This window comes from Halichoerus grypus, chromosome X (genome assembly GCF_964656455.1).
Source record: "Halichoerus grypus chromosome X, mHalGry1.hap1.1, whole genome shotgun sequence".
Taxonomy (NCBI): Eukaryota; Metazoa; Chordata; class Mammalia; order Carnivora; family Phocidae; genus Halichoerus; species Halichoerus grypus.
Genome location: NC_135727.1, coordinates 44,932,094 through 44,953,722, shown reverse-complemented (window position 1 = coordinate 44,953,722; position 21,629 = coordinate 44,932,094). Strand labels below are relative to the sequence as shown.

The window sequence follows — 21,629 nt, the reverse complement described above, 5'->3', positions numbered from 1 at the left end:
CAACTCTTGATCTTAGCTCAGGTCTTGATCTCAGGGTCGTTGAGTCCAGGCCCCACATGGGGTTCCATGCTGGGTGTGGAGCCTACTTAAAAAAAACAAGACCCTGCTAGAAACATCACCAAAAGCAAGGGAAGCAAGGGCAAAATGAACTATTGGGACTTCATCAAGATAAAAAGCTTTGGCACAGCAAAGGAAACAATCAACAAAACTAAAAGACAACCAACAGAATGGGAGAAGATATCTGCAAATGACATATCAGATAAAGGGCTAGTATCCAAAATCTATAAAGAACTTATCAAACTCAACACCCAGAGAACAAATAATCTAATCAAGAAATGGGCAGAAGACATGAACAGACATTTCTGCAAAGAAGACATCCAAATGGCCAACAGACACATGAAAAAGTGCTCAACATCCCTCAGCATCAGGGAAATACAAATCAAAACCTCAATGAGATACCAACTCACACAAGTCAGAATGGCTAAAATTAACAAGTCAGGGAACGACAGATGTTGGCGAGGATGCAGAAAAAGGGGAACCCTCCTACACTGTTGGTGGGAATGCAAGCTGGTGCGGCCACTCTGGAAAACAGAGTTTTTCAACTCAAAAAGTTGAAAATAGAGCTACCCTACGATCCAGCATTTGCACTACTGGGTATTTACCCCAAAGATACAAATGTAATGATCCGAAGGGGCACATGCCCCCCAATGTTTATAGCAGCAATGTCCACAAGAGCCAAACTATGGAAAGAGCCAAGATGTCCATCAACAGATGAATGGATAAAAAAGATGTGTTTTATATATATATATATATATGTATATATATATATATATATAAAATATACACACAATGGAAAATTATGCAGCCATCAAAAAAACCCGAAATCTTGCCATTTGCAACAACGTGGATAGAACTAGAGGGTATTATGCTAAGCGAAATAAGTCAATCAGAGAAAGACAAGTATCCACATGATCTCACTGATAAGAGAAATTCTTAATCTCAGGAAACAAACTGACGGTTGCGGGAGTGGTGGGGAGTGGGAGGGATGGGATGGCTGGGTGATGGACATTGGGGAAGGTATGCGTTATGGTGAGCGCTGTGAATTGTGTAAGACTGATGAATCACAAACCTGTACCTCTGAAACAAATAATACATTATATGTTAAAAAAAAAAAAAAGAAGATAGTAGGAAGGGAAAAATGAAGGGGAGAAATTGGAGGGGGAGACAAACCATGAGAGACTATGGACTCTGAGAAAGTAACTGAGGGTGTTAGAGGGGAGGGGGTTGCGGGGATGGGTTAGCCCAGTGATGGGTATTAAGGAGGGCACGTATTGAATGGAGCACTGGGTATTATATGAAAACAATGAATCATGGAACACTACATCAAAAACTAATGATGTAATGTATGGTGACTAACATAATAAAATAAAATTTAAAAAAAAAGAAGCAAGAAAAATCTCAAATAAACAACCTAACCTAGAGCTAGAAAAAGAAGAACAAACAAAACCTCAAACCAGCAAAAGGATGGAAATAATAGATTAGAGTAGAAATAAATGATATAGAAACTAAAAAAGAAAACAATAGAACAGATCAGTGAAACCAGGAGCCAGTTCTTTCAAAAGATCAACAAAATTGATAAACCTATAGCAAAAGTCATTTAAAAAAAGAGAGAGGACTCAAACAAAATTACTAATGAAAGAGGAGAAATAACAACCAACAACACAAAAATATAAACAATTGCAACATAATATGAAAACCTATATGCCAACAAATTGGACAACTTTGAAGAAATGGATAAATTCCTAGAAACATATAAACTACCAAAAGTAAAGCAGGAATAGAAAATTTGAACAGAGGGTGGGAGGGATGGGGTGGCTGGGTGATAGACATTGGGGAGGGTATGTGCTATGGTGAGTGCTGTGAATTATGCAAGACTGTTGAATCACAGATCTGTACCTCTGAAACAAATAATACATGTTAAAAAAAAGAAGAAGAAGAAGAGAGCAGGAGGGGAAGAGTGAAGGGGGGGACATCGGAGGGGGAGACGAACCATGAGAGACGATGGACTCTGAGAAACAAACTGAGGGTTCTGGAGGGGAGGGGGTGGGAGGATGGGTTAGCCTGGTGATGGGTATTAAAGAGGGCACGTTCTGCATGGATACTGGGGTGTTATACGCAAACAATGAATCATGGAACATTACGTCAAAAACTAATGATATAATGTATGGTAATTAACATAACAATAAAAAATTAAAAAAAAAAAGAAAATTTGAACAGAAAGATTGAATCACTGATCAGAAAACGGCCAAAAAACAAAAGTCCAGGACCAGACAGCTTCACAGGCGAATTCTACCAAATATTTAAAGAAGAGTTAATACCCATTCTTCTCAAACTATTCCAAAACATAAAAAAGGAAGGAAAACTTCCAAACTCATTCTATGAGGCAAGCATTACCAGAAACCAGATAAAGACACCACAAAAAAAGAGACTACAGGCCAGTATCTTTGACAAACATAGATGCAAAAATCCTCAACAACATACTAGCAAACCAAATCCAACAATACATTTCAAAAAATCATTCACCGGGGTGCCTGGGTGGTTCAGTCATTAAGTGTCTGCCTTTGGCTCAGGCCATGATCTCAGGATCCTGGGATCGAGCCCCACATCGGGCTCCCTGCTCAGCGGGAGGCCTGCTTCTCCCTCTCCCTCTCCCCTTGCTTGTGTTCCCTCTCTCGCTGTCTCTCTCTCTCTGTGTCAAATAAATAAATAAAATCTTTAAAAAAAAAAAAATCATTCACCACGATCAAGTGGGATTTATTCCTGGGTTGCAAGGGTGGTTCAATATTCACAAATCAATCAACCTGATACATCACAACAATAAGAGAAAGGATAAGACCATTATGATCATTTCAATAGATGAAGAATATGTGACAAAACACAATATCATTCATGATAAAAACCTTCAACCAAGTCAGTTTATAGGGAACATACCTCAACATAATAAAGGTCATCTATGAAAAACCCAAGGCTAACATCATACTTAATGGGGAAAAACTGAGAGCTTTTCCCCTAAGGTTAAGAACAAGACAAGGATGTCCACTCTCACCACTGTTATTTAACATAGTACTGGACGTCCTACCCATAGCAATCAAACAAAAAGAAATAAAAGGCATCCAAACTGGTAAGGAAGAAGTCAAACTTTCACTATTTGCAGATGACATGATACTATATATAGAAAACCATAAAGACTCCACCAAAAAACTGCTAGAACTTATAAATGAATTCAGTAAAGTCACAGGATATAAAATCAATGTACAGAAATCTGTTCCATTTCTATACAGCAAAAACAAAATAGCAGAAAGAGAAATTAAGAAAACAATCCCATCTACAATTGCACCCAAAATAATAAGATACCTAGAAATAAACCTAACCAAAGAGGTAAAGGATCTGTACTCTGAAAACTAAAAAACACTGATGAAAGAAATTGAAGATGACACGAAGAAATGGAAAGACATTCTATGCCCGTGGATTGGAAGAACAAATATTGTTAAAATGTCTATTATGACCCCAAGCAATGTACACATTTCATGCACTCCCTATCAAAATACCAACAGCATTTTTCACAGAACTAGAACAAATAATCTAAAATTTGTCTCAAACCACAAAAGATCCCAAATAGTCAAAGCAATCTTGAAATAGAAAAGCAAAGCTGGAGGCATCACAATTCCAGACCTCAAACTATATTACAAAGCTATACTAATCAAGACAGTACGGTACTGGAGAGCACCTAGCCAGCTTCATCAGTAGTGTGGGACTCTTGATCTCAGGGTCATGAGTTCAAGCCCCATGTTGGGCATGGACCCCACTTAAAAAAAAAAAAAAAACGTATGTACTGGCACAAAAATAGATACATACATAGATCAAAGGAACAGAACAGAAAACCCAGAAATTAATTCACAATTACATGGTCAATTAATCTTCAAAAAAGCAGGAAAGAATATCCAGTGGGAAAAAGACAGTGTCTTCAACAAATGGTGTTGGGAAAACTGGACAGCAACATCCAAAAGAATGAAACTGGACCACTTTCTTACACCATACACAAAAAAATAAATTTAAAATGGATTAAAGACCAAAATGTGAGACCTGAAACTATAAAAATCCTAGAACAGAACACAGGCAGTAACTTCTTTGACATTGGCTATAGCAACTTCTTTCTAGATATGTCTCCTGAGGCAAGGGAAACAAAAGTAAAAATAAACTATCAGGACTACATCAAAATAAAAAGCTTCTGCACAGTGAAGGAAACAATCAACAAAACTAAAAGGCAACCAATGGAATGGGAGAAGATATTTGCAAATGACATCTCTGATAAAGGGTTAGTGTCCAAAATATATAGAGAATATATAAAACTCAAGACCCAGAAAACAAGAAATTCAATTAAAAAATGGGCAGAAGACATGAACAGACATTTCTCCAAAGAAGACATTCAGATGGCCAACACACACATGAAAAGATGCTCAATATCACTCATCATCAGGGAAATACAAATCAAAACTAAAATGAGGGGGCGCCTGGGTGGCTCAGTCGGTTAAGCATCTGCCTTTGGCTCAGGTCATGATCCCAGAGTCCTGGGATCCAACCCCGCATCAGGCTCCCCCTGCTCAGCGGGGAGCCTGCTTATCTCTCTTCCTGCTGCTGCCCCTGCTTGTGCTCTTTCTCTCTCTCTCTGTCAAATGAATAGATAAAATCTTTAAAAAAAAAACTACAATGAGATATCACCTCACACCTGTCACAATACATGAAATCAAAAACATTAGAAACAAGTGTTGGTGAGGATGTGGAGAAAAGGGAACCCTCCTGCACTGTTGATGGGAGTGCAAACTGGTGCAGCCACTCTGGAGAACAGTATGGAGGCTCTGCAAAAAAATTAAAAATAGAGCTACCCTACAATCTAGGGATCACACTACCAGGTATTTCCCCCAAAAAATACAAAAACAGAGGCACCTGGCTGGCTCAGTCAGTAGATCATCTGACTCTGATCTCAGGGTCATGAGTTCAAGTCCCACGTTGGGCGTGGAGTCTACTTAAAAAGCAAAAAAAAACAAAAAACAAAAAAAACCCCACTAATTCAAAGGAATACATGTACCCCCTATGTTTACTGCAGCACTATTTATAATAACCAAACTATGGCAGCAGCCCAAGTGTCCATCAATATATGAATGGATAATGAAGATGTGATATATAGATACATATACAATGGATATTATTCAGCAATAAAAAGGAATGAGATCTTGCCATTTGCAACATGGATACAGCTAGAAAGTATAATGCTGAGCAAAATATGTCAGAGAAAGACATACACCATATGACCTCACTCATATGTGGAGTTTAAGAAACAAAACAAAAGAGGGGCATCTGGGTGGCTCAGATGGTTAAGCATCTGCCTTCGGCTCAGGTCATGATCTCCAGGTCCTGGGACTGAGCCCCACATTGGGCTCCCAGCTCACTGGGGAGTCTGCTTCTGCCTCTCCCTCTTCTTGTGCTCTCTCTGTCTCTCTCTCACAAATGAATAAATAAAATCTTAAAAAAAGAAACAAAACAAATGAGCAAAGGAAGAAAAAAGTGAAAGAAACAAACCAAGAAATACACTTGTAAGTATAAAGAACAATCTGGGAAAGATGGCGGAGGAGTAGGGGACCCTATTTCAACTGGTCCCGGGAATTGAGCTGGATATCTACCAGACCACTATGAGCACCCACGAAACCAGCCTGAGATGTAAGAAGATCTGGATCTCTACAAGCAGAATATCGCAGGCGGTTGGTTTTGAGGTACGAAGCGGGGAGCCGTGATTCCGTGGGCAGATATCGGAGGATAAACGGCAGCGGGAGGGAGCCTGGCTGTAGGGAACCTATACCGCCGGTGAGTGACAGCCTCGCTCGCTGTGGACGGGGCACAGACTCGCAGACCGGTAGCGGTGGGGTTAAGGACTTTAGGGCAGCCCCCAGACGGAAACCCAGAGCGGCGGGGTCACGGGGGCGAACTGCAGCCCCCCGGGCGGAAACCCGGAGCGGCGGGGTCAGGCACGCGAACTGGGAGCGGCTGGTGGTTTAAGAAGCACAAAGGGCAGAGACGTGCCCTGACCTGGAGGCAGGACTGGGGGCGCTGCGGAGGGGCACACAACCCAGGCCGCTGCAGTTTATAGCAGCACGGACAGAAACGGAGATGGTGTGGCCTGGAGAGCTCACTGAAGAACAGACTGCGGTCTCTCTGCTCTGAGGCAGAGGGTTGGAAACGGTCTCTTCTGCTCTGACTCACAGAAGAGATGCGGAAAGCCACCAGAGAAAGCCGCCAGAGAACAAAAGCCCCAAAGACTGATTCCCACTGAGCCCATCCCCCGCCACAGGGGCACAGGGCAACTCCGCCCAAACAGGGGTGCCTGAGTAACAGCGCAGCAGGCCCCTCCCACAGAAGACAGGCTGGGAAAACAAGAGGCCAGCAACCCTAAGGTCCCTAGAAAACAGGTGCATCTTGCTTGGGTTCTGGTCAATAATTTGGACTCTATACATTCCCTCAACCACCCATCAACAGAATGACTAGGAGGAGGAGCCCCCAAAATAGAAAAGAGTCAGAGATTATGACTTATGCTGCAGATTTACAAATGGATGCAGATATAAGCAAGATGTTGGAGATGGAATTCAGGCTAGCAATTGTGAAGACAATGGCTAGAATGGAGAAATCAATTAATGGCAACATACAGTCTCTAAGGGCACAAATGAAAGGTGAATTGGCAGAACTTAAAAATGCTATCAATGAGATCCAATCCAATCTAGATAATCTAACAGCTAGGGTAACTGAGGCAGAAGAGCGAATAAGCGACCTGGAAGACAATGTAATAGATAAAAAGGGAAAAGAGGAGGCCAGGGAAAAACAACTCAGAATCCATGAAAATAGAATCAGAGAAGTAAGTGACACCATGAAGCATTCCAATGTCAGAATAATTGGAATCCCGGAGGGAGTGGAGAGAGAGAGAGGACTAGAAGATGTATTTGAGCAAATCGTAGCTGAGAACTTCCCTAATCTGGGGAATGAAACAAACATTCGCGTCCTGGAGGCAGAGAGGACCCCTCCTAAGATCAAGGAAAACAGGCCAACACCCCGGCATGTAATAGTAAAACTTGCAAATCTTAGAACCAAGGAAACCATCTTAAGGGCAGTTAGGGGGAAGAGATTCCTTACGTACAGAGGGAGGAACATCAGAATAACGTCAGACCTATCCACAGAGACCTGGCAAGCCAGAAAGGCCTGGCAAGACATATTCAGGGTACTAAATGAGAAGAACAAGCAGCCAAGAATACTTTATCGGGCAAGGCTTTCCTTTAGAATGGATGGAGAGATGCAGAGCTTCCACAACCGGCAGAAACTGAAAGAATATGTGACCACTAAGCCGGCCCTGCAAGAAATATTAAGGGGGGTTCTATAAGAGGAGAAAGACCCCAAGAGTGATATACAACAGAAATTTACAGGGACAATCTATAAAAACAATGTCTTCACAGGCAACATGATGACAATTAATTCATATCTTTCAATAATCACTCTCAACGTGAATGGCCTAAATGCTCCCATAAAATGGTACAGGGTTGCAGATTGGATAAAAAGACAGGACCCATCCATATGCTGCCTACAAGAGACTCATTTTGAACCTAAAGATACACCCAGACTGAAAGTGAAGGGATGGAGATCCATCTTCCATGCCAGCGGACCTCAAAAGAAAGCTGGGGTAGCAATTCTTGTATCAGACAAATTAGATTTTAATCTAAAGTCTGTAATTAGAGACACAGAAGGACACTATATCATTCTTAAAGGGTCTATCCAACAAGAAGATCTAACAATTGTAAATATCTATGCCCCCAACATGGGAGCAGCCATCTACGTAAGCCAACTGTTAACCAAAATAAAGAGTCATATTGATAACAATACGTTAATTGTAGGAGACCTCTCAATACTCCACTCTCAGCAATGGACAGATCATCTAAGCAGAAAATCAACAAGGAAACAAGAGCTTTGAATGATACATTGGACCAGATGGACCTCATAGATATTTACAGAACATTCCACCCTAAAACAACAGAACACTCATTCTTCTCGAGCGCACATGGAACTTTCTCCAGAATAGACCATATACTGGGTCACAAATCAGGTCTCAACCGATACCAAAAGATTGAGATTATTCCCTGCATATTCTCAGACCACAATGCTTTAAAACTGGAACTCAATCACAAGAAAAAATTTGGCAGAAATTCAAACACTTGGAAGCTAAAGACCACTCTGTTCAAGAATGTTTGGGTCAACCAGGAAATCAAAGAACTTAAACAATTCATGGAAACCAATGAGAACGAAAACACATCGGTCCAAAACCTATGGGATACTGCAAAGGCGGTCCTATGGGGGAAATACATAGCCATCCATGCCTCACTCCAAAAAATAGAAATATCCCGAATTCACCAACTAACTCTACACCTTAAAGAACTAGAGAAAAAGCAACAAACGACGCCTAAGCCACGCACTAGAAGAGAAATAATTAAAATTAGAGCAGAAATCAATGAATTAGGGGCGCCTGGGTGGCTCAGTCGTTAAGCGTCTGCCTTCGGCTCAAGTCATGATCCCGGGGTCCTGGGATCGAGCCCCGCATCGGGCTCTCCCCTCTGCGGGAAGCCTGCTTCTCCCTCTCCCACTCCCCCTGCTTGTGTTCCCTCTCTCGCTGTGTCTCTCTCTGTCAAATAAATAAATAAAATCTTTAAAAAAAAAAAAAAAAAAGAAATCAATGAATTAGAAACCAGAAACACAGTAGATCAGATCAACGAAACTAGAAGTTGGTTCTTTGAAAGAATTAATAAGATCGATAAACCACCGGCCAGACTTATCCAAAAGAAAAGAGAAAGGACCCAAATTAATAAAATTATGAATGAAAGGGGAGAGATCACGACTAACACCAAGGAAATAGAAACAATTATTAGAAATTATTATCAACAACTATATGCCAATAAACTGAGCAATCTGGATGAAATGGAGACCTTCCTGGAAACCTATAAGCTGCCAAGACTGAAACAGGAAGAAATTGACAACCTGAATAGGCCAATAACCAGTAACGAGATTGAAGCAGTGATCAAAAACCTCCCAAAAAACAAGGGTCCAGGGCCTGATGGATTCCCTGGGGAATTCTACCAAACATTCAAAGAAATAATACCTATTCTCCTGAAGCTGTTTCAAAAAATAGAAACAGAAGGAAAACTTCCAAACTCATTCTATGAGGCCAGCATTACCTTAATCCCCAAATCAGGCAAAGACCCCATCAAAAAGGAGAATTTCAGACTGATATCCCTGATGAATATGGATTCCAAAATCATCAACAAAATCGTAGCTAATAGGATCCAACAATACATTAGAAGGATCATCCACCACGACGAAGTGGGATTTATCCCCGGGATGCAAGGGTGGTTTAACATTCGCAAATCAATCAATGTGATAGAACACATTAATAAGAGGAGGGAGAAGAACCATATGGTCCTCTCAATTGATACAGAAAAAGCATTTGACAAAATACAACATCCTTTCCTGATTAAAACTCTACAGAGTAGAGGGATAGAGGGAACATTCCTCAAGTTCATAAAATCCATCTATGAAAAACCCACAGCAAATATCATCCTCAATGGGGAAAAGCTGAGAGCCTTTCCCTTAAGATCAGGAACACGTCAAGGATGCCCACTCTCGCCACTATTGTTCAACATAGTACTAGAAGTCTTAGCAACAGCAATCAGACAACAAAAAGAAATAAAAGGTATTCAAATTGGCAAAGAAGAAGTCAAACTCTCTCTTTTTGCAGATGACATGATACTTTATGTGGAAAACCCAAAAGACTCCACCCCCAAATTACTAGAACTCATCCAGCAATTCAGTAATGTGGCAGGATACAAAATCAATGCACAGAAATCAGTTGCTTTCTTATACACTAACAATGCAACTGTAGAAAGAGAAATTAGAGAAATGATTCCATTTACAATAGCACCAAAAACCATAAGATACCTCAGAATAAACCTAACCAAAGAGGTAAAGGATCTATACTCTAGGAACTACAAAACACTCATGAAAGAAATTGAAGAAGACACAAAAAGATGGAAAAATATTCCATGCTCATGGATCGGAAGAATAAATATTATTAAAACGTCTACGCTACCCAGAGCAATCTATACCTTCAATGCCATCCCGATCAAAATTCCAATGACACTTTTCAAAGTGCTGGAACAAACAATCCTAAAATTTGTATGGAATCAGAAAAGACCCCGAATCACCAAGGAAATGTTGAAAAAGACAAACAAAGCTGGGGGCATCACGTTGCCCGGTTTCAAGCTATATTACAAAGCTGTGATCACCAAGACAGCATGGTACTGGCACAAAAACAGACATATAGACCAATGGAACAGAATACAAAACCCAGATATGGACCCTCGACTCTATGGTCAAATAGTCTTCGACAAAGTAGGAAAAAACATGCAATGGAAAAAAAGACAGTCTCTTCAATAAATGGTGCTGGGAAAATTGGACAGCCACATGCAGAAGAATGAAACTCGACCATTCTCTAACACCATTCACAAAGATAAACTCAAAGTGGATGAAAGACCTCAATGTGAGACAGGAATCCATCAAAATCCTAGAGCAGAACATAGGCAGTAACCTCTTTGACATCGGCCACAGCAACTTCTTTCAAAATACATCTCCAGGGGCGCCTGGGTGGCTCAGTTGGTTAAGCGACTGCCTTCGGCTCAGGTCATGATCCTGGAGTCCCGGGATCGAGTCCTGCATCGGGCTCCCTGCTCAGCGGGGAGTCTGCTTCTCCCTCTGACCCTCCTCCCTCTCATGCTCTCTGTCTCTCATTCTCTCTCAAATAAATAAATTAAAAAAAAAAATCTTAAAAAAAAGAAAAAAAGATACATCTCCAAAGGCTAGTGAAACAAAAGCAAAAATGAACTTTTGGGACTTCATCAAGATAAAAAGCTTCTGCACAGCAAAGGAAACAGTCAACAAAACAAAGAGGCAACCCACAGAATGGGAGAAGATATTTGCAAATGACACTACAGATAAAGGGCTGGTATCCAAGATCTATAAAGAACTTCTCAAACTCAACACCCAAAAAACAAATAATCAAGTCAAAAAGTGGGCAGAAGATATGAAAAGACACTTCTCTGAAGAAGACATACAAATGGCTAACAGACACATGAAAAAATGTTCATCATCATTAGCCATCAGGGAAATCCAAATCAAAACCACATTGAGATACCACCTTACACCAGTTAGAATGGCAAAAATGGACAGGGAAAGAAACAACAAATGTTGGAGAGGTTGTAGAGAAAGGGGAACCCTCTTACACTGTTGGTGGGAATGCAAGTTGGTACAGCCACTTTGGAAAACAGTGTGGAGGTGCCTCAAAAATTTAAAAATAGAGCTACCCTATGACCCAGCAATTGCACTACTGGGTATTTACCCTAAAGACACAGATGTAGTGAAAAGAAGGGCCATACGCACCCCAATGTTCATAGCAGCAATGTCCCCAATAGCCAAACTGTGGAAAGAGCCGAGATGCCCTTCAACAGATGAATGGATAAAGAAGATGTGGTCCATATATACAATGGAATATTACTCAGCCATCAAAAAGGATGAATACCCAACTTTTACATCAACATGGATGGGACTGGAGGAGATTATGCTAAGTGAAATAAGTCAAGCAGAGAAAGTCAATTATCATAAGGTTTCACTTATTTGTGGAACAGAAGGAATAACATGGAGGACATTAGGAGAATGAAGGGAAAAATGGGGGGGGGGAATTAGAGGGAGAGATGAACCATGAGAGACTATGGACTCTGAGAAACAAACAGGGTTTTAGAGGGGAGGGGGGAGGGGGGATTGGTTAGCCCGATGATGGGTATTAAGGAGGGCACGTACTGCATGGAGCACAGGGTGTTATACGAAAACAATGGATCGTGGATCACCACATCAAAAACCAATGATGTATTGTATGGTGACTAACATAACATAATAAAATTAAAAAAAAAAAAAAAAAAGAACAATCTGATGGTTACCAGAGGGGAGGTGGGAGGAGGGTGGGGGAAATAGGGGATGGAGATTAAAGAGTACACTTATCAGATGAAAAAAAAATAAAATGAAATGATAAAAAAGGTAAGTCTTACATAAGGTATGAAATTAATAAAATTTAGCTTGTAAAAACAAGGAAAGAAACACTTGATAACTATCATAGTAACAAATGATTCAGGTAACAGACCTGAGTGCATCAGTCTGCACCAAATCCCACAGCAGTCACTGAGTCACCATGGTAAACACACTGGCCAAGGAAAGCTAGGAAAAATCAAACAGCAACCACCCTGATTTGGTTCCTAACATGTGCTAGGAACTGAGCAGGACTGACATACACACAGTAATTCACCCCTTAAGTATTCCTGACAATATATTCCTGGCAGCTTTAGCAATACATACATACGTGCATACATACGTACCCACATTCATATATGCTTCTTCCTCTTCTCTCCCCAGCTCAAGATCCCAGGAATTCATTATAGTGCAATAGCTGGGGAGTAAAAAGAGAAAAACACTACAATTCAATGGATTCAATCCTAAACACACATATAAACTTGAAAACTACTAAACTATTTTAGTGATGGGTTTTTTTTTTTTTTCAGATGAACTGTAGACTTGTCTCTGGAACATTTTTCTCCCTAGTTTCAATACATTGCCAATAACCTCTAAAAGCTGATATAGAAATATAAACAAATGCATGTTATGCATCAAGTACTTTTTCCATTGTAGAGTAAATAGCCTGAACTTTCAACCAAAAAAATTCCTCAATGGCTATTTTTTGACATTCTGGCTGCTGACAATTTAGTGAAAATATATGTGTAAATTGCAATTAAAAAATACTGTCATTCATGATAGGACCAAAAAGTACATAATACTTAGGAATAATCTCTCCACATATGTGTAAGGTAGGTACACTGAACACTATAAAACATTGCTGACAGAAATTAAAGATCTAACTAAACGGAGGGACATACCATCTTCATGTGTCAGAACACTAGTATTGTTAAGATGTCTGTTCTCCTCAACTGATCTATAGATTCAGTGTAATCCTAATAAAAATCGTAGCACACATTTTGTTTTTTAAGAAACTGAGAGGCTGATTCTAAAATTCATATTGAAATGCAAAGGATCTAGATTATAAAAACAACTTTGAAAAAGAACAAATTTGATTGTGCTATTTACAACAACATGGATGGACCCAGAGGGTATCATGCTAAGTGAAATAAGTCAGACTAAGACTGACAAATACCATATGATTTCACTCATATGTGGAATCTAAAAAGCAAATGAATAAACAAAAAGCAGAATCAGACCTATAAATACAGAGAACAAACTGATGGTTGCCAGAGGGGAGGGGGCTGGGGGATGGACAAAATGGGTGAAGGGGAGTGGGAGATACAGGCTTCCAGCTATGGAATGAATAAGTCACGGGCATAAAAGGCACAGCACAGGAAATACAGCCAATGACTTTGTAATAGTGTTGTATGGTGACAGATGGTAGCTACACTTGTGATGAACACAGAATAATGTATAAACTTCTTGAACCACTATGTTGTACGCCTGAAACTAAAGTAACATTGTGTGTCAACTTCTCAAAAAATTTTTTTTAGAAAAGAACGAAGTTGGAGGATCAAAACTACCTGATTTCAAGAGTTATGATAACCTTCAGTAATCAAAACACTGTGGTATTGGCATCAAGGTAGACAGTAAGTAGATCAAAGGAACAGAATAGAGCCCGGAGTTCACACCTATATGAACAACTGATTTTTGACAAAATTGCAAAGGCAATTTAGTGGAGAAAGGATAGCCTTTTCAACGAATGGAGCTGAGACATGTGAGTATCCATATGCACAAAGAGTGATCCATGTATCATACCATATACAAAAGTCAACTCAAAATGGATCATAGACCTAAATATAAAACCTAAAACTTCTAAAAGAAAACAAAGGAGAAAATCCTTGTGACCTTGGGTTAGGTGAAGATTTCATAGATGCAAAATCAAAACTATAATTAATAAATGAACAAATCAATAAACTGGACTTCCTCAAAGTTAAAATTTTCTGCTCTTCCAAAGACACTGTTGAGAGAATTAAAAGACAAGCCACTGACTGGGAGAAAATATTTGTAAATCAGAACTCTGATAAAGGACTTGTTTCCAGAATACAGAACATCTCACAAAGGTCAATAATAAGAAAACAGTTACTCTAACAAATAAATGGGCAAAAAATTTGAATAGACACTCCATTAAAAAAGATACATAAATGTTTTGTTTTTTTTTTTTTTTAAAGATTTTATTTATTTATTTGACAGAGACACAGCGAGAGAGGGAACACAAGCAGGGAGAGTGGGAGAGGGAGAAGCAGGCTTCCCGCCGAGCAGGGAGCCCGATGTGGGGCTCGATCCCAGGACCCTGAGATCATGACCTGAGCCGAAGGCAGACGCTTAACGACTGAGCCACCCAGGCGCCCCAAAAAAGATACATAAATGTTAAATAAGCACATGAAAAGATGCTAAACACCTTTTCTCAGATATTCAAATTCATTAGGGAAATGTAAATAAAACCTACAAGATACCACTATACCCCTCTAAGAATAGCCAACATTAAAAAAACTGACCATACCAAGTCCTGGCAGGGTTGTGGAGGATGGAACTCTCATACACTGCTAGTGGCAATGAAAAATGGTGCCAACACTTTGGAAAACAGTTTGGCAGTTTCTTAAAATGTCAATCTTACAATACTCTATGTCCCAGCCATTGCACTCCTAAGTATTTACCCTAGAGAAAGAGAACATATGTCCAAATGAAGACTCATATACAAATATTCATAGCAGCTTTATTTATAAGAGCCCCAAATTGGAAACAACCCAAATATCTATGACCAGGTCAATGGATAAAACAATTGTGGTATACCCATATAATGGAATATTAGTCAATCATAAAAAAAAGAAGGAACTATTCATACACGCAACAAATGGATAAATCTAGAAATAATTAGGTTGCAGGAAACAAGACACAAAAAATACACACTGTATATTCCATTCACATAAAATTATAAGAAAAGAAAACTAACCCATACTGAAGATCAGTAGTTGCCTGGGAACGGGGTGGGGTGATGTGGAGAGAAAGAGGCTGGAGAGAGGTAGATGGGGGCATTACCAAGGGGCACAAAGAATGTTTTTTAAGGTGATGGGTATGTTCATTAGATTGACTGTAGTATTGGAGTCACAGGTACATACATATATCAAAACTTATCAAAGCATATACTTTGGGGTGCCTGGGTGGCTCAGTCGTTAAGCGTCTGCCTTCGGCTCAGGTCATGATCTCAGGGTCCTGGGATCAAGCCCCGCATCGGGCTCCCTGCTCAGCGGGAAGCCTGCTTCTCCCTCTCCCACTCCCCCTGCTTGTGTTCCTTCTCTCGCTTTGTCTCTGTCAAATAAATAAATAAACCTTAAAAAAAAAACATATACTTTAAATATGCAGTGTATTATATGTCAGTCATATATCAATAAAGTATTTTACATATATTTATATATTCATAATTCTCTAATGCAATTAAATAAATCAGGTGAAAGATTCCCACAATTGTGTTCTTGTAGCATTAGCAGATCCACACTATGTCTCATCAAATTGGTCCATGCTACATATAATCAAAATAGAAATAATCATTTCTAATGACATATATCCAAATATTTAGGGAAAGGTGATGTCTGTTTCCTTCTAAAGTATGGAAATAAAAATATTCTATTCTAGGAAAATAATCATAATGATATTTAAGAGTAACTGGTTATTTTAGGGAATGTAGCTGAGTATCATTATAAGCGGGAAAACTCTGGAGTAATAATTATCTTTTTTATATTAAGTTCTAGGGGCACCTGGGTGGCTCAGTCGGTTGAGTGTCTGACTCTTGGTTTCGGCTGGGGTCCTGGTCTCAGGGTCCTGGGATCAAGCCCCACATTGGGCTCCGCATTCGGTGAGGAGTCTGCTTGTCCCTCTCCCTCTGCCACTCCCCTTGCTCTCTCTCTGGAACAAGTGGATAAAAATCTTTAAAATAATATAATAATAACAATAACAATAACAACAACAATAATTTCTTGTCACTGATATCTTTAACTAACACTTGGAAATTTTCTGGCTTTTTAAAAAATTTCATTATATAATAGGAAAAAATCATGTGCACCAGAGAAGAATCTGTTACAATGTCATATTACTAGGAAGATCTAATAACTGCACATTTCCACACCCATCTGAAAGACATGGGAATTGCTGATTATTATTTATATGGTGAGAACAATTCAGGTATATTTATTGCAAATGTATGTTAAAGACCAAGTAAGTTCCTTCCTAAACTGGATGATTCATTGCTTTTCAGGAAAAAAAGAAGTGTCTCTAAGATGGGCCCCAAGGGCTACTACACAGGCTATAGCTGCTGATGATATAAAATTCCACGTGCTAAACCTCTTCTCCCATGATGAGATCAAAGCAGCTGCTCTACTTTTAGGCTAGTTTGTGAACCTCACAGGAGCTATTCCACAACATGTTTTTGTTCAGATCTATGCACTCACTTCAGCCAGGTACCATATCCCACCAGGGATGTAAGGTGATGGGCTCTCCTGAAGACTGCTGGAGTAGAAGCCATCCAGACACAGAACCTCAGAACCTGCCTCCTTCAGGCACATGATAGGAGCTGGGCCACCACCATGAAGAGCGATACAGGGAGAGACAGAATCAGCAATCAATGTGTTTTACTGGAGTAACTATGTGCCTAATACAACGCTAGGTCCCCTTTCGCCAAAAGCAAAACACCTTCACTCTTCAGACCACCACCACTAGCTGCCTGTGATCACCCTTCCAATGGAGTAAGTCTGGGGATATGAGCAACCATATTAGCAATAAAGACATAAGATGGTAACACCTGGTGTTGGATGAATGGAGGGGAAACAGACTCTCACATACAGTGTTATGTCAAATGGGCATATCTGTTGTCTAAGGCCCATGTTATGACAGCTGAGTAACTTGAAAGGCCTTTGATATGGGAAGTCCCATTTCCCCCAACCAGAGAGTTTCAGGTGAGAGTTTAGAAAAGGATTCCAAGGTGATTCTGACCTGTGTCCAGGTTCAGGGGCCCTATCTGAGGGAGCAGATAAAGAAGCTACCTGAGTTATCTGATCTGGGGGGTATAGACAGCTAGTATTTATGTAGCATTTAGTTAAGCAGGACCTATGGATAGGTTCTTCATGTTGTTGACTAGATTTAGTTCTTTACCACAAACTTACTATGAGGTGTTACTATCCTCCCTTCGTGGATGCTTGCAATTTCAAGCATGTGTTCCTAACCAGAGACAGATGGCAAAAAAAGATAAAAGTTCAGGTTCCTACTCAGCCTCCACTGACATGGGGGAGGTGGGTACACATGGGAGTGGAAGGGAAGGGGTGCCTTGTTACTGCTTGGTAGAAGTAGGATTTGATGCCCCACCAGGCCTCCGTTGACACCACCCTGGCAGGTGGGGAAGACACTTCCTTACTGCCTTCCATGTGGTCTCCCCTGATGCTGTGGAGGGGAGGAGGCCTCCTCCTCATTGGATGGTCATGAAACTTCCAAGAGAAGAAAAGAAGGTACCTCATGACCACTGAGTGTGGGTGGAAGGTAGGCTCCCGCATGATCTCCACTGCCACCATGAGGAGGGGTGCTCATTACCCCCAGGTTGGGATGAAAGTCACTGTTCTACATGCAGTTCTTCTCTCATATCCCCCAAGGGTAAGGATGGATGCCTAATTACAATCGTGTGGGCATGGAATCCATGCTCCCCACTCAGCCTTTGCTGGTATGGTGGAGGTAGAGCTATGCTTCAATTCTATGGTGTAAGAGCAGTTGTTGTCTAAAAACTTTCTTTCTTGCTAGGTTTCCCCTTGTCTGGTTCTTTGTCCAGAGAAAAGATTTTCTCGGGGCTCTTCTTGTCTTTTCCGGTTGGCATTTTTTTGGTTCCCTACTCCTCCAGCACCCAGTCTGGAGTATATGGTGTATCTGGTGTATATGAGGCAAAATACAACCAAGAGAATTCACTGTGTGTCATTAGTTGGGTCCCAAAGTCCCAAGTCAGTCTGCCTTTTTCCTCTCCACCTTTCAGAGTCTTGTATTGGTTGCCCATATAATATCCAGAGATTTCAGCTGCACCTAGCAGGAGTAACAGGAAGAAGTGTATCTACTCCTTCTGGTCCCCAAAAGAGAAGTCCTTTGACTTTTAATACAAGTAAAACATTTTTACATTTGCATTCCCCCTTTCCTAGATAAAAAGTACCATGCTATTTACATCTTTATATACACTGACTTTTTCACTTAACATTATATTCTGGAGATCCTCCACAGCCTTATGTGGAGATTTTCATTAGTCTTCTTTATACCATACTTAGCGTACACTTTGTGTGACTGTGTGATAGTTTCTTCATCCATTACACAATTGAAAAACATTTAAGTTGTTCCCATTCTTTTGCTATTTAAATAGTACCAGAGTGAATATCTGTATCTGTATTTATTATTATATCTATATCAAAAATATTTTTGTGTCACTGCCAGTATATCTTTAGGATAGTTCTGGAAATCGGATTTCTGAGTCAAAAAGTAAGGCCATATATAACATTGCAAGATATTTTCAAATTCCCCACCATAATGATTATATTAGTTCCCTATGGTTACTGCAAAATTTACCACATACTTGGTGTCATTAAATAGAAATATTCTCTCACAGTTCTGGAGGCTAAAAGTCCAAAATTAGTTTTATGGGGCCAAAATCAAGGTAGCAGCAGTGCTTCACTCCTGGAGACTGTAGGGAAGCTTCCCTGCTTCTTCCAGCTTTTGATATCTACCAACATTCTCTGGCTATAGCTGCATGACTCCAACCTCTGCATCCCTGGTCACACTGCCTTCCCTTCTTCTGTCTGTGTCAACTCTCCCTTTGTCTCTCTCTTATGAAGACAGTTGGGTTTGCATTTAGGGCCCATTTTGATAATCCAGGATAACCCCCCATTAGGTTGTTCCCATTCTTTTGCTATTCAGATAGTGCCAGAGTAAATAGCTATATCTATATTTATTATTACATCTAAAAGCATCAACTTCATCACATCTGCAAAGAACCTTTTCCATATAAGCAATATTTATAGGTTCCAGGGATTAGGACCTAGTATCTTTGGGGACCACTATTAAGCCTACTCCAGTGATTATACCATCTTGCACCTCTGTGAGCAGGGAGTGAAAGGACATGTTTTTCCACATTCTCACCAACTGAGTATATTGACAAACATTTGGATCTTTGCCAATCTAACAGTTAAGAGACAATATCTTAGTGTAGTTTTAATTGCATCTCTCTTAATTAAAGCAAGCTGTAGACTTTTCATACATTTAAAGACAACTTGTTTTCTGTTAACTGTTAATTTCTTACATGTCTCTGATAGGGCTGTTGTTTTTTCATGCCTCTATATTGATAAGCATTTATATAGGAGGGATATCAATGCTTTGTTAGAGATGTTAGCTGCAAATGTTTCTTCCAGTGTCTTTAATTGGCTAGCATGTTTTCGCCATGCAGAGTTGTCATTGTTTTTTTTTATGCTGTCAAATATATCAATCTTTTTCCTTAATGCTCCTGGATACTGATTCATATTGAGGAAACTTTCCTCCACCCAGAATTATAGAATAATTCACCTATGTTTTCTTCTAATACTTGTATGGATTTTTTTTATATTTCATTCAGAATCGTTTGGAATTTATCCTGCTGTTTCAAGATAGAGAAATGGGACCCTATCTATTTTTTAACCTTCTGGTTATCTAGCTATCTCAATACCACTTCTTAATCATCCATTGTATCTGCACAGATTTGAAATGCTGCTTTAGTCATATTCTAGTTTTTTAAATGCAATTGGGCCTATGTCATATTTTCTATTGTTACATTAATCTTTCTGTCAATTCGTGGGCCAATAAAATAAAAATTAAAAGGATCTTTACCTCCACTCACACAGAGCTTTTTCAACACAAGAGGCTACACTTTCTGCCCGAAGGTCCTCAGTACCCCCATACCTTGGAAATGTCCCCTTTCCACGCAGACTTCCAGAAAGCTCTGGTTGGTTTGGGGCCACAGCCCCTCCCTCCCACCTTCCTGCTCCGCGAAGTTCAAGCTGCAGTTCAGGTTTTTGTCACAAGATGGCACCAACTCACCACCATCATTAAACTTCTCTACAAAGAAAGGTCAGCTAGGAGCAAAAAAAACACAATACCGTCATTTAAAATACAGCCTTTGAATCCATGTTCAGAATGATTCTAATTCTGGGGCGCCTGGGTGGCTCAGTCGTTGGGCATCTGCCTTCGGCTCAGGTCATGATTGGGATCGAGCCCCGCATCCGGCTCCCTGCTCCACGGGGAGTCCGCTGCTCCCTCTCCCACTCCCCCTGCTTGTGTTCCCTCTCTCGCTGTGTCTCTCTCTGTCAAATAAATAAAATCTTTAAAAAAAAAATGATTCTAATTCTGTCTGAGAAAACTGATGGATGTAAAAGATTCTAAAAACATACTCCAGGGCCTGCAGATGATGAAACACTAGGTGGCAGTAGCGTGCCTTGGCAGTAAGCAGCACGTGAAAAGGCAGCTGGGGCAGGAGGGAGGAACCTGAGAGGATGGGGCCTCTGGGCAGGCTCTGGACAGCTGTGTGCTGTGTCATGGACAGATGACAGGGGGTGGAAGAAGGCCTGGCAGCCTTACAAGGATGGGATAATGGAGGGTGAATGCCCTGCTCTCTGGGAGAGACCCTCTACAGTGTGGACATGTCAACCCACACTGAGGAGGGAAGAAATACATCAATGAACATGAAGTAGATTTAGGGTCAACTGTGGATGGAATTGTTTTAGTATTCATATGAATTTTCCTAAAAGATTTTATTTATTTATTTGAGAGAGAGATAGAGAGCATGAGCAGGGGGAGAGGGAGAAGCAGACTCCCCACTGAGCAAGGAGGCCGATGCGGGGCTCAATCCCAGGACCCCGGGATCATGACCTGAGCAGAAGGCAGATGCTTAACTGAGCCAAGTGGTGTGTCTTAGTAAATAAACCATCTGATATTTCTTCCCCTTTGCTAAATGCACTCCTTTCCTTAAAAAAGCAAAAAGAAAAATGGAGATGGATGCCACCAGGTAGCCAGATCCAGGATGTCAGCTCTGAGAGTCTCAAACCTGGGGGCTCAGCAAGGGGGAAGAAAGGGATGGAAGTTTGAATCTCGATCTAATGGTTTCAGCCAGAGTTTAATGGAATTTTTTTAACCCACGCAGCCATCCAGCTGTATCACCATCATTTTCTGGGCTGTCTAGACCTGAGATTAGCTGTCCAGCTTTGGTTTGAACTGAAGATAAAGATGTACTTGTGAATGTGAGTATTTGGGGTGATACAGCTAGAGAGACCAATAAACACACACAGGTACAGGGAGAAACTCTTCCAATTCTATTTTTTCCTACT

At 40.4% G+C, this 21,629-nt stretch overlaps 1 long non-coding RNA gene across 1 annotated transcript in view; it reads right to left on the bottom strand.

Annotated features, from left to right (window-relative positions):
• LOC118551401 (uncharacterized) overlaps positions 1-21,629 on the bottom strand; it is a 67,642-nt gene that overhangs the window by 29,826 nt on the left and 16,187 nt on the right. Inside the window, exons 4-8 of the long non-coding RNA XR_013444806.1 lie at positions 20,209-20,381; positions 16,707-16,828; positions 16,017-16,164; positions 14,760-15,570; positions 12,568-12,634 (exon numbers count right to left, since the gene is read on the bottom strand). This is a non-coding gene — a long non-coding RNA (uncharacterized LOC118551401). The remainder of the gene's footprint in view (positions 1-12,567; positions 12,635-14,759; positions 15,571-16,016; positions 16,165-16,706; positions 16,829-20,208; positions 20,382-21,629) is intronic.